Source organism: Hydra viridissima, unplaced genomic scaffold (genome assembly GCF_058129835.1).
Source record: "Hydra viridissima isolate aposymbiotic clone 2 unplaced genomic scaffold, HvirCarnegie_v1 scaffold_13, whole genome shotgun sequence".
NCBI classification, from domain to species: Eukaryota; Metazoa; Cnidaria; class Hydrozoa; order Anthoathecata; family Hydridae; genus Hydra; species Hydra viridissima.
Genome location: NW_028324312.1, coordinates 9,878,377 through 9,892,626, shown reverse-complemented (window position 1 = coordinate 9,892,626; position 14,250 = coordinate 9,878,377). Strand labels below are relative to the sequence as shown.

At 28.0% G+C, this 14,250-nt stretch overlaps 3 pseudogenes across 1 annotated transcript; 1 reads left to right on the top strand and 2 right to left on the bottom strand.

The window, feature by feature from the left end:
- Positions 1–3,851: 3,851 nt before the first annotated feature.
- Positions 3,852–5,472, bottom strand: LOC149880405 (uncharacterized; annotated as a pseudogene).
- A 497-nt stretch (positions 5,473–5,969) lies between these two features.
- LOC149880404 (uncharacterized) lies at positions 5,970–7,476 on the top strand (annotated as a pseudogene).
- A 1,906-nt stretch (positions 7,477–9,382) lies between these two features.
- On the bottom strand, positions 9,383–13,035 carry LOC149880403 (uncharacterized; annotated as a pseudogene). The gene is made up of 6 exons (XR_016446306.1): positions 11,346–13,035; positions 11,122–11,222; positions 10,760–10,921; positions 10,499–10,681; positions 9,768–9,900; positions 9,383–9,681 (listed from the first exon to the last, which is right to left on the bottom strand). The product of XR_016446306.1 is annotated as an uncharacterized LOC149880403 (transcript).
- Positions 13,036–14,250: the final 1,215 nt, after the last annotated feature.

Sequence of the window (14,250 nt, the reverse complement as noted above, 5' to 3'; positions counted from 1 at the left end):
TATATATATATATATATATATATATATATATGTATGTATATATATTTAGTAACTTATCCTAACTAACGAAACTATTGTGATATATGTATATATATATATATATATATATATATATATATATATATATATATATATACACATATCACAATAATTTCGTGTATATATAAATATATGTATGTATATATATATACACATATCACAATAATTTCGTGTATATATAAATATATGTATTTATATATATATACTATACGTGTATATATAAATATATGTATGTATATATATATGTATATATATATATACATACATATATTTATATATACACGTATATATACACACACGCATTTATAAATATATATATATATAAATATATATATATATATATAGTAACCTAGATCGTAACTAACAAAATTATTGTTATTAATCTATTTTTGTTCATTAAGCAATCAAACTATGTGGAGTTTTCTTTGTTGTCTACTTAAAACCATTCTTTTTTGGAGATGCTACTTAACTGAACACAAACTAGTTAAAAACTCATGCATGAGTATTAAACATTATGGTTTCCAACTTTTCTTAAACTTGGTTTATCAATAATTAGGATCAAAATCAAACTGAACCATGGTTTAATCAGATGTCACCTCAACTGCAGTGATGATCAAACAATTTTGGTTCAATTATATTTCATAATTTTTACATGTCCAAGACTTTGGGATGTAATGATATATAAAAAAGGGTTGTAATTTTTTTACTATGATAGTAATAACTATGATACAATCAAAAATAGCTGTATTTTTTCTATAAAAGAATAATTACAAAATAACAAAAAATTGCTGTTTTAAATAAACATATCCTTAACTTGCACATTTATCTGAATATCAGGCTTTTATTACTTTTACAGTATACCCAATATAATAAATCATCACATTTGTAATAGACAATATTAATTACTTGAATTTAAATTACAGTCACATTTAGGTAACTTTTAACTTTAGAAATTATAATTTAACATACAAACACAACTTATCTAAAAACATCTATAACTTTGTAGTCCTAACATATTTTTAAGATCTAACATATTTTATTTGACGATAGCAATAATACACTTGAATTAATTAATTTTTGAAGCTAAACAAACCAACTTGTTATTTTCACATTTAACCAAAACATGACTGACTGCTATATGCTATATAGTATACCTATATAATATAGATAACACAGTAACACTACTTTTTTTTTCTGTTGAAAATAGACATTGAAAAACACCAATAAATGTTTCGAATAACCCTCGTAAAACTGTAAAACGTTTTCTTAATCCAGCAGCATTTTAATTTCAAATTAAATTTGAATACATAAAATTGGTTTTGCGATCAGCTACACTTTGATCAATTCATGATGTGTATACGTTTACTAAGTTCAGACTTGAGATTAAAGTAGATGCAGACTGTTCTTATTTTAGCTGCTAAAATGATGTTCTAGAAATATTGTAAATTTTTCATTTGCATTAACATACCATATGTCATATAACTATTTAAAATAATTACTTCTAAACAAAATCAAATGTGGCAAGTGAAACTTTGTGTTAAAACTTAAACAGATTTATATCTCAGGAATAGATGGAAAATAATGCAATTACTGTCTTCTTATTAACAACTTTTATCATCAGATCTGCCATTTGTAGTGAAATTACATTTTGACAAGGCGCATAATTTCATGCAATAAAAACTTTGAACGCCCGGAGAATGCAGATAGTTCAAAAATAAAGCTGGCGGAAAATGCAGATAGTCCAATTTTGTTTTACGCGGAGATTGCAGATATGCCAATTTTGTTTTTGGCGGAGATTGCAGATAGTCCGATTTTGCACGGAGCCATCGAAATTCTTTATAAAACCATCATATTTACATAGCTAATGTTTGAGTTTGCTTATGTTTTAATGTTAAGGAATATTAAATTAATAATTGTTATATATATATATATATATATATATATATATATATATATATATATATATATATATATATATATATATATATATATATATATATATATATATATATATATATATATATATATATATATATTCAATTCTGCTATTCATTTAAATTCAGAAATATTGCTGAAATCTCTTCACTGGTTGCCAATAAATCAAAGAATAATCTACAAGATATCAGTTATCACATATAAAATTTTATTATCTAAATCTCCAGCATATCTATTTGAACTCCTAGAAATCCGAACTTCAAAACATAATACTAGGTCATTAGACAGTTGTCAACTTACACGTCGTCAGCAAAAAACTTCTCTGGGCTCAAATTCTTTTTGTATGACTGCACCTCGAATTTGGAATGGTTTATCTATGAACACGCGAAACTCAACCTCTTTAGAAACATTTAAAAAAAGACTAAAATATGAACTTTTTATAAACGCTTTTTCAAACTCATAGCTAACTTGTTTTAGTGCTTCTGAATTACTTCATCACTATTGTGATTGTTGTAAATAATGGCACTTTAATCTCTAATTATTATTATTATTATTATTATTATATATATATATATATATATATATATATATATATATATATATATATATATATATATATATATATATATATATATATATATATATATATATATATATATATATATATATGTATATATATGTATATAGGTAATCCTTCAGTTAAGCGGCGTAAAATAAATACATCCTTTCGCTTTTTCAGCACTTACGGAGGAGATTGTTTTTGTCTTAATTAAAACAAAAGAAAGAAAACTTTACATCATTAGATAGCATAAATGACTTTAATTAAATAAACTTTAAAACTGCAAATAATTATAACTTTTCTATTTAAACTTTACAAGCTTTACAAATTTCTTAAGAATCAAAGATAAAAAATTATTCATTATTTTTGTTTTAATTTCATTTTCCAAAAAAAGTATTTAGTTTTTGATTACTTTTAATAAACTAAAACAAAAGTCTTAAGAATAAATTGTTTTGATTTGGTCATGCGCCAAAGATATAAAAACGATTCACTGTTTTCAGCTTTTATTTCTTGTTTATATCGTCAATATCCTATATAAATGCAGTTTTTTTTGTCATTCTCTTACGGTAAGACAGCAATACACAAAATAAACTTACTTGCAGAATATTGTGGTGTTTTTATTTCTTGTTATGTTTTTGTGCTTTTTCAAATAAAAGTTTATTTCAAAAAAACTCCAAAAATATTTACATTCATATAAAATATTTAAATTCATTACTAAACCTTTTATAAAAAAACTCATAACTATTCATTTTTTTATCTACGGGCGAGAGTGATTTATTCAGACGCATTTGTAACAACAACAAAACAGCGAAAGGATGTATTTATATTACGCCGCTTAACTGAAGTATTACCATGTATATATATATAAACATATACATATATATATATATATAAACATATATATATATAAATGTTTATATATATATACTTATATAGGCGCTACTCAACTTTCTCCCCCCCCCCCCCTAATTTTATGATTGATTCTGATAGAGAATTTTATGCTGATTCAGAAAAATATTAAAACATAGACCTTAAAATCAACGGAATGTACTCTAATTCGAAGTCAAATTTTTAAAAAATCCCACTAAAAACCCTAATATTCGCCATTTTGAAAATAATAAGTTAATGAACTTTTAGCTGACAAAAGCAATACGTTAATAGCATGGTTTTTACGTTAAAAAACCCATTATTTAACCATCAAATTAAGTTCAAGTTGCTTGGTTTTTTAAAGTGACACTGTTTGTCCCATGTCACCCTATGTTGGGGTGAAATGGGACAATGGTTGGGGTGAAATGGGACAAAAATAGAAACAAATAACTTTAAGCATTATTTTATTGTTTATTCTACTCCTTATAAAACATAACAATACACAAAATTTATTTATGTTTAACAAAAATAAAATACCATTCTAAATGCATTTGTAACTTTGTTCAACAGGTTGCTTGATGTTTAAATTGAGTCAAAATTACGTTGATGTCTGAGGGGGTAACTTTTTTTCTTTTTCTTATCTTTATCTTCTTTTTTTCTTTTTCATTCTGATAAACTTTCAACTAGTTCATTTCTTGTTGGTGTGTCAGTCAATACCAGAGACCTAGAACATTTTTTTTTGCACTTTTTCTCTTTGCCACCCTTTCACCCGCTTTTGGAAATGGCCTTATATCTTCTGCTGTCCAATGGTAGGCAGAAGTGCTGATTTGCTGTTTCTTTTCATTAATAGTTTCAGATACAATACACAGTGATGTGGGGATTGTTTGTTTTTCGGAATTGTCATTTGCTGGAATTGGTCGATCAGATACATAAGAACATAAAAAGTCGACATCACTGAAAACATATGGATCGTACGGGAAAATGCCAGCTGCTTTAAAACCATTTTGAATGTTTTGGGAAGTAAAGGCTCTCATATAAGCTATTCCTAAATTTTCAGAAATGTCATATATCGTCATTGGAGTATTTGGATGTGCCTTTAACCATGAATCACATGCTGAATTGTAAAATTTCTTTAATGGCCCAAATACTGATCTGTCAAGTGGTTGGAGTTTGTGGCTGCAATGGGGTGGCAATGTCAAGAGCACAACATTGCTTTCCTTAGCTTTATCCATCAGTTCAATTGATATATGAGTTTTGTGGTTGTCCATTATTAAAAGTAATGGATGATCCTTTCTGGGATGTCCATACTCCACAAAATGATCAAACCATTTTAAAAAAATTTCTGTATTTATCCACCCACTAGGATTAGCAACACCTTTTGTACCTGTTGGTGCACCTTTAAGCATTTGGCTACGAAAGTGGACATGAGGAAATATCAAAAACGGTGGAATAAAATTTCCAAGGGCATTAATGCAACCCACCATTGTAACTAGGGTTCCTCTTTCAGCAGAAGTTACCTGTCCTACTTGCTTTACTCCTTTACCAGCAATCACTTTCACTGGCTTATGAACAGTTGTCAGACCTGTTTCATCAATATTGTAAATGCAATCAGCAGAAAAGTTATAGCGCTTCTGCACACTGTCAAGGTTTTTGAAGAAAGTATCTACATTTGCGCGATTGAAACTAGTTGTTCGACTGAGGCTGGTAGCTTCAGGCATACGAATAGATAATTTTGTACGATTTAAGAATAAATAAAACCATTCAGTTCCAGCTGTTTCACTCTTTTTCCAGTTTTCTGGTATTTTAATGTCATTTTTAATTACATATTGATATGCAAGTTGCTTTGTTTCTCTAACATCAAGTCCATAATGCATATTAGATGCTTGACGAAGATATATTGAAAGTTCATCTTCTTGTGTCTTATTAAAAATATATTTATGTTGTTCATCAAAGTATAAGTTACTGTAAGAAGTTTCTTTATTAACCTTTATTTTCCGCTGTAAATTTGATTTTGAAATTGTATACTCTTGTGCAGCTGCTCGTAGTGATAAACAGCCAGATTCGACAGTCATCATAGCAGCTTTTATTGTATGAGCATCAGGCTTTAACCGACTTGTCACTCGTTTGTACTTTCTTGGCATCTGAAAAATTATTACTCATATTACTCACTCCATTATTAAAAAAAATTATGCTCTTTTTAATTGCATTAATCAAAATCCAGATTAGGCTATAAATTTTAAATTTATTTTAATGAAAATAAAATAGTATCACAACCCTATAAAACGTATAATGTGATTAATTTTAATAAGGCTTGTAGTGAAGAACTTTATTTAAACTGAATTTAAAATACAAAAATGATTGGCATTAAAACAATACTTACTGTGAAAGATGTCTTTAGGACAAAGTAACAAAGAAATCCAATATAATAATTATTATTTTCTATGATAAAAAACACTTTACTATAAAGTAAGCATTGAAATCTTATCATAAACATAAACATAATTTTCTGTTCACTTGCTTTTTTACAAAAATATTGATTATAAAAGTTAAAGTACAGTAAATTAAAGAAATGATAAAATTGAACAGTGTCCCATTTCACCCCATATCTCCTGTCCCAAGTCACCCCATCACTAGTAAGTGTGAGAAAACCTTTATTTTATATAGTTCTCGTAGCCATATGCTAATCATATTTCTTCAGTAGTTAAATAAAACAATAGTGAATAATTAAAAACCATAAACATAAAAATATATGCAAACAACACATAAATATTTAATATTAATGATGTCTTCAAAATCCAGGAAAATTGTTAGATTTTTACATATTTGCAAATAATTCGAAAAAAAAATACTTCTGAAACTTAATAAACACAATAATATGAAGAAGCTATTGCAAACTTATAACATATATAAAAAACTTTTGCTTTATTAAATTTTTCACTGAGATATTGCCAAGTCCCATCTCACCCCATGTCCCATCTCACCCCGTTTTCCCCTAATTCCTTTTTGAAAAATTTTGAAAATTAGATATTCTCAATGATGATGTGCAAATAAAGCTTTTAGAGAAATTCCCAGTATACTTTTGGGAATCGATAAATGAAGCTTTTAAAGATTAAATTTTCAACATTTCAGAAAAAGGTTTTGTTACTGCTGGCAATATTTCTGTCATGGTTGCTTCTAAACTGCTATTTCACAAAAATGAAATAGAAAAATTAATTGAACATTTTAATAGACCTCTATCTGTTGATATGTTTGCAATTTTAAATGCATCAAGTAATACTCCTTGTTCTCGTAATAACATATGTTAAATGGTTAATAAAATGAGATTGTCAGCTAATTTGAAAACTAAATGGAATAATATTTTAAAGTTAATAAATATTGAAGTTAGTGAGATCCATATTGACATGTTAAGAGTATTTGTGTTAAACAAAATGTGCGAAAAATGTTTATTATGGAGAAACAAACTCTTTGTAACTGATGAGAAAATGTTAGAATTAAAATTATCTTTAAGAGAGGAAAAGGTAGTAATATATGTTTCTGGATATATTGTTTTTTTTTTGCTGAAAAAATACAAAAGAAACAAATTACCATCATCTTTAATTATCTGTTCTGTTATAAATTCTTGGCAGTTGTCAAACAACATTTCTAATGACGCTTTATTGAATAGCACAAGATCGTGGATTGACCGATCAGATCGAGGAGCATTAATGCATGTGACTGATGAGTTTTATCTATTTATATGCCATGTTGAAAACATCGCAAGATCTATACTAAATAGAAACTTACTAGTGAATTATAAAGGGCAGGATCTTAGAGATGTTTTAATGTCAAATTTCCAAAAAAATGCTCAGTTAGATGTTTCTTGGTCATCACTGACTCGAAATCTTGAGAATTTAGATTTATCTCAACTATTAAAGTTAACAATCTTAAAAAAGTGGATATCAATGCGTGCTCGTTCCTTTTTAACAGCTTGGATTAATGTGGTAAAGCATTTAAATAAAGGTGACATTTCAAGTCGAGGTGAACCGGGACTAAGAAAAACTCTTTTTGTAAAAAGAAAATAATTAAAATTATTTAAATCTTGCAACAGTCAAAAAGCGAATTCAAGATTTTTTAGTATTTGAGTTAGGTAACTTCCAGGAACGTTCTAAACTAAAAACTTTTGTATATTTATACGTATTTCTTGTTAGATTTTTTTTCAAAATGTTATGCTGATTTTAACTCAAACACCAAAAAATCCTGGATTCGCTTCTGAACCAGTGAACATTTTAAATATTTTTCATGAATTATAGTTTGTTTAGAGTTATTAGCAATGAAGTAAAGATCAAAATTGATTTATTATTATCTTGATTAGCCTCATTTTTTCGATGCTTTTAAGCAGGGCCTCCGAGAAGGGGGGGGGGGGAGGGGGCAAAAAGAACAGTTTGACCCGGATGACAGATGTACAAAGGGTGCCAAAGGAAAATAAGGCATCTTAAAAAAAATCCTTGACTGATAATATAGAAAAATTTGGATAAATAGGGGCGCCATTCAGGGTTGCTGTCTCAGGTGTCGTGACGGCTCTCGGCGCCCCTGATATTAAGTACCCATCAATTTTACATTACACAAGAATACATTATCCATAAAATATGCACACAGTAAAAGCCACTGATTTCGGACCCCCTATCCTTGTATATTAACGTTTTAACAAAATCAATACACCTCCCGTTTTTCTGTTTTTATTAAAAGATCGCCTTGCCATTTATTACGAAGAATCAAATTTTTTGAAAAGTTCATGAAAAAGACTTTACTGGGCAATCCATAAAGGTTGCGTGGGGAGAAGGTGTTTGGTATAAAAGAAGGCGAGGTTTTATTAGTATATGACGTTATTTTATAGGATTTTTAATTTTAAGAACATTACAAACTATGTAAACTTGTGTTTTTATGAAGCTATTGTTAGAGAACTTTTCTTCCAAAGTGTAGTAATAGTGTCAAACATCATTGTTGTCTGCTATAACTTTCATTTGCACGTTTAATGTTCATGTCATAATATGGATAAAAATATTCTTATAAATTCGCTTATAAAGTCTTATGAGCTTAGGGGCCATCCATAAAGTACGTACGCAGTAAAACCACTTATTTAGAACCCCCTCCTCCCTTGTACACACCTGAATGCTTTTAACGACTCCCTCTCCTTTTGCGTACTTACGCATTATTTTTTACAAAATCAAGACCATCCTTCACCAAAACATTAATATTTCAAAACATTTATAAAAAAAAAAATTTGCAAAAAATTTATAAAGAAATATAAAAAACAGCTATGACCGAAGTCAAATAAAAATAACATATTGATCTTTACACTCGCGAAATTCAATGTTTTTATAAGAAAAAAAAATCAAGTTTAGGAGAGAAAGAGAAATAGTCAAACCGCGTACGTACTCGCTGTCTTTAACAACCCTTCCCCTCTTATACGCATTTGTACGTGTTTGGGTTACCCCCTCCCCATACCTGCGTACGACCTTTATGGATGGCTCATCATTAAGAAAAAAGCCGATTGTCATAGAATATTTAATTAGATTTTTTTTGAAAAAAAAAGGAGGGGATCTCGATTTTATGACGTTTTTTTTAAAGGGGAGTATAGGAAAAAAGCTCTCCCAAAATTACCACCTCAAGCCCAAATGTGAGGGCAACGAGGTTGGTAAAATATTTTTACTATTAAAGTTTGAATCCTCCTAAATTTGAGGGGGTTTCAAACTAACTCAAAAAGGTTAGTTAAAAAAAAAAAAAAGTTAGTTTAATATATATATATATATATATATATATATATATATATATATATATATATATATATATATATCACACACACACACACACACACACATAGACACAAACACACAGGTAGACAGAGCGATAAAACAAGAATCAAATGATATTTAAAACTCAATTTCTAAAAAAGGAAGAATTTCAATTTATTGAATATATATACAAATTTTAAAATTAATAAAATCAATATTTTCTCGGCTTTTTCTTCGGCAGATGTATTGTGACAGTAACATCAATCTTTAGATCTTCCTGAAATCTTCCTCTATAATTTCCATTTAAGGCTCGAATAAGATTGTTACTGGGAATATTTAAACCTAGAAAGTTACGATTAAATTCTTCTAAACAAGGATTTTCGTTTCCTCCCCCTCTTCTTCGCTGCTTGTAAAAATATTCCTCTATAGGATCTTGACTGAACTTTTCTGAAAGTAAGTACTCTACACCTTCTTGTAAAAGAGCTGAACCAAGTTCAGTAAATGAGTGCACTATTCAAAAAATTTAATGAAATTGATTTTTTTAATCAAATAATAGAAGTAAAAGTTTATATTTGCTCATATTAATCAATGTTTACCTGTAGTTCTGAACCCTTCTAGGGTTTGTTTACTTAAGCAAAGTTTGGCTTTTTCTTTTATCGATAAATTTTTAACGTTTTGACTGGCTTGTTCCCATTCATTCAAAAATTTAATAAACGTTTCATTCAACCACTATTTAAGAAACAATATATTCACATTAATTATTTGTTAATAACATTAACAATAACAGTAATAATAACAGGGTTGCCACTCTAATTTAAAAAAACTTTCCCCTAATTTTCCGAGCAAAGAACCTTTTCTCTTGAGTTAAGCTTTTTAAATTCCCTGACTTTTCCGTGACTTTTCCAAATTATTTCCTGTTTACCCACAATATAGTCATTTTCCTTATTTAAACACAATTTATTTATTTGACAAACTAAACATTTTACAACAACAGCTACACCTTGCAAATTTCTTATCATATGCATTAAAAAGCTTTTCTTAAAAAAAAAATATTGTTCAAATTTTAAAAAAAACATATTTCCCCTGAGTTTTGCTGAATTTTATAAAAAAATATAAAAATTCCTGAGTTTTTTAGGTTTTCCTGGGTATTTCTGGTTTTAGTGACAACCCTGAATAATTAATAATTATTATTAACATACCATTAATATAAACTATTTTTATTACTGTCAAAAAATAGTCACAAAATAATGAAACCGGAACAATAAAGCAGTACGAATAGAACAGTAAACAATTTAAATAAAAAATCTTTAATATAGAAACATTGTACCTCAAATCTTTTATCCAAATGAGTTTTGTATACATCTAAAGCCGGTTTTCAAGTTTTATTAAACTGCCTTGAAACATTAAGGCAATCAAAGAAGGTATCAATTAAATTTATAAACTTTTGTAGACATCTTGTTTCAGCTTTACCCTGCTCCTCCAACATGTGAACAACAGTTTGACTCAACACCTTAAGTATAAATATATAATTTAACTATTAAAAAATATTGTACTAATTTTAAAACTTATCTGCTATATGCAGTCTAACCTGGGCAGCTAAATCAACACGCATTCTAGATTGTGGAGTTAAATGAATATGCTCATCTCTGAGTTTGTGTCCCAATCGTAGACCAACAGCATCATGAAACATGCCCAAATCCCATTCATAGACATTCATAATTTGAGGCCATGTTATAAACTGATCTTCAATCTGAAACAATTTTTTACATATACATTTTATATTTATAAATCATATTTTCGAGCCACTATATCAATTATCAAAATTACCATAATGATCTTGAGCATCTTTACCTGATCATCTACCTTATAATGATCTTGAGGGATGGACGCCAAGGAGCAAGGCCCTTGGCATCCCCCCTGCTTCTGATGCCTACTACAAATTAAACTTACCATTAGATTTCTAGAATGCTGATTCCAATGAGAGTTTTCCAAATTATTTCTAGTAGTTTTTATTAAATGAGGAACATCACAAAAAAAGTAAAGTTTGCTAGCTAAACGATATTATTCAAATTTGTTGTGATATTTAAAAATATTTCAGTTTTTTATTTATTAAAATATTTTTTTCAAACTAAAAGCAACATTTGTATATTGAAAAGTAGTAAATAAAACTATACTTGAACACCAAATATTCCATGTCCAATCCACAGTAGTATCCTTAACGTTTTCGTAATTCTCAGCAAGATGAATTTGAAAGAACTTACGATTTGGGGAAGCACCATCTGCTACCATAGAGCGAACTTTAAACCCAATACATTCAAGAATACGTGTTGCTTCCCAAGCGCAATTAAAAATTTGATCACTATTAAATCCACTAGACGCAAAATGTCCAAATGGATAGCAGAGAGATGAAAATATTCCTCTTACCATGAACACAATAACATATTTTGCCAAAGTTGTACAATTAACACTTTTATTCCCTTCGATTTTATTTTTAAACTCATCAAGAGCATCATTCAATGAACCCATTTCATTCAGGCCATCTATTTTACCGGTTGTTGTACTGAATACAAGACCACTCTTGATTTTTATCTCATCAAATACTAAAGACACATTTTTTTCATGTTCTTTTAAATTTTTAATATCAGCATTCAAAATTAATCGAGAGATAACATCTGCATTTAAGCCGCATCCTGGATCTGTAAAATTTATGTATTTTAAAAGAGTATTTTTACATGGAAGGTACATAAACTCTGACTGACTTAAATGTTTGTATGTCTCAGGACTTTTTAGATATATGCTCAAACACCATCTAATAAGAACTGGGTGCCATTTCATAGACCTCTTATCTTTACGTGAGACCTGAATCTTTTGTTGTTCCCATAATAAATATTGGGGGGAATTTTGATTGAAAGGATTGTTATTTTTCTCTATCAAGCATTCTTCCATAACTTTGTGTGTCCCGTCATCAACAATTAGTCCTTCTTTTTTAATCAGCTGATTAATTTGACACTGGAGGTGCAAAGATTTGGTTGTTATTTGTTTTTTATCATTTTCCAAGATCTTTATTTTGAGTAACAGTTCTTCTTTGGACATATATCGGTCATTTTTCTTATTTGAAAACGTAGAAATATTTCCACTATCCAATGCATTTTTGTTCTTCTTTTCTTTTAGATGAAATTGTTTTAAATTTAAGTACTTTCTTAATTCCAAACAAAACTCACATTTTGATATAGCTAATTGAATTAGAATAGGACACAACTTGTGTCTAAAAACTGTACAATCAGCAACTGATTCCATATAGGGAGTCTCTATTTTAAAGTTTTTTTCAGAACCGAAAGAAGATATGTAGTTTTTTACTAACTCTTTATATTCACAGTTTGCGTTGCAGACATTGGATTGAGTTATAAGACTAAAGGTTAGATTAGAACTTTCTACTAGCAAAAGCTTGGGAAGATTGTTTAGAAGACTGCAATCAGATTTTGAAACACATTTTCCATTTATTTTTAGATCCCATTTTTTATTATAAGCTACATATATTTGTTTAAGGACTGAATTATCAGCATTTACTGAAAGATGAGAAAATATTTGAAGGGAAGAAGATTCGTCACAATAATATTGAAAACCAAAACTATATGCAATATCAATCAAACTTGTTTTTAATAACTTTTTGTCATTTTCCAATTCTTTTTTCACTGATTTTTTGTCACTAAAACATAAAATGCAATTATCTGTATGTGGAGAAAATTTGAAAGGATCTTTAGTATCACAGTGGCTGTTGCATTTATTTTTTATATGAAAGCATCTCATATGACAACTGTGACACAAATATTTTGGATGAATATCAATTTGGTCATTATCCACTAAAATATTATATAGTTTTAAAAGTTCTTCTTTGTAAAAATGAACTGATTTTGGTTCAACATATCCAACACATTTTTTGATTATTTGACCACAAGTTCTACACATTTTAGACAACTTTTTTTTGTGTGATTCCATTTATTCTATATAAAAAGTAATTATATTATTAATAACAATTATGTAATAATAATAATAACAGAAACAATAACAATAGTAAAAAAACACTAACAATAATAATAATAATAACAATAATAATAATAATAATAATAATAATAATAATAATAATAATAATAATAATAATAATAATAACAATAATAATAATAATAATAATAATAATAATAATAATAATAATGATAATAATAATAATAATAATAATAATAATAATAATAATAATAATAATAATAATAATAATAATAATAATAATGATAATAATAATAATAATAATAATAATAATAATAATAATAATAATAATAATAATAATAATAATAATAATAATAATAATAATAATAATAATAATGAAAAAGATAGTAAATAAATGTTAGCTTGTAAGTTAAAAATTTAAAGAGTAAGTTCACTCATCCCAATTTTTAAAAGTTAGCTTTTTACTATTATATGTGTCTCTTCATTGATTGAAGGTAACACTAATGGTATATTCAATTAGACTCACCTTTGAAAGATCAAAATATTTGGACTAGCTGATGTCTCAACTTTCAAACCTTCCCAGCAATGACTCAAAAGTAATTCACCCACATGCCTTCGACAAGGAAACCAGAATAGGGCACGATCTAATTCCTTCTGTAAAGATACACATGCAGCAGTTCTCTTTCCTGAAAATGCATACATCTACAGTGTAGATGTAAGATCTTTATTCATATATTCTAAATTTAATTAATTAAGTTTGCCTGTATTTGATGAAGTTGTATCAAAAACCATACCAATAACATTTTCTTCACAATTCCATTCTCTAAGAAGTTTTTTAGTTGCTTTTGATATGATGTCTCCAAGAACTTTACCAGTTTCTTTAGTTGATTTTGGAAGTGAAGGAACGCCAAGGAGCTTTTTCCCATCAGCCCCAGACACAAGAATTGGCAATCGGTCATCTGTTCCTTTGGAATCAAGAGTGTTCATAAGTTTTCCATCCCAATGCACAAGCATTATAGGCGATGGCATCCAATTTTCTTTGATCTTCAAACTTATTTCAGGTACAATGGCGGTTCTATA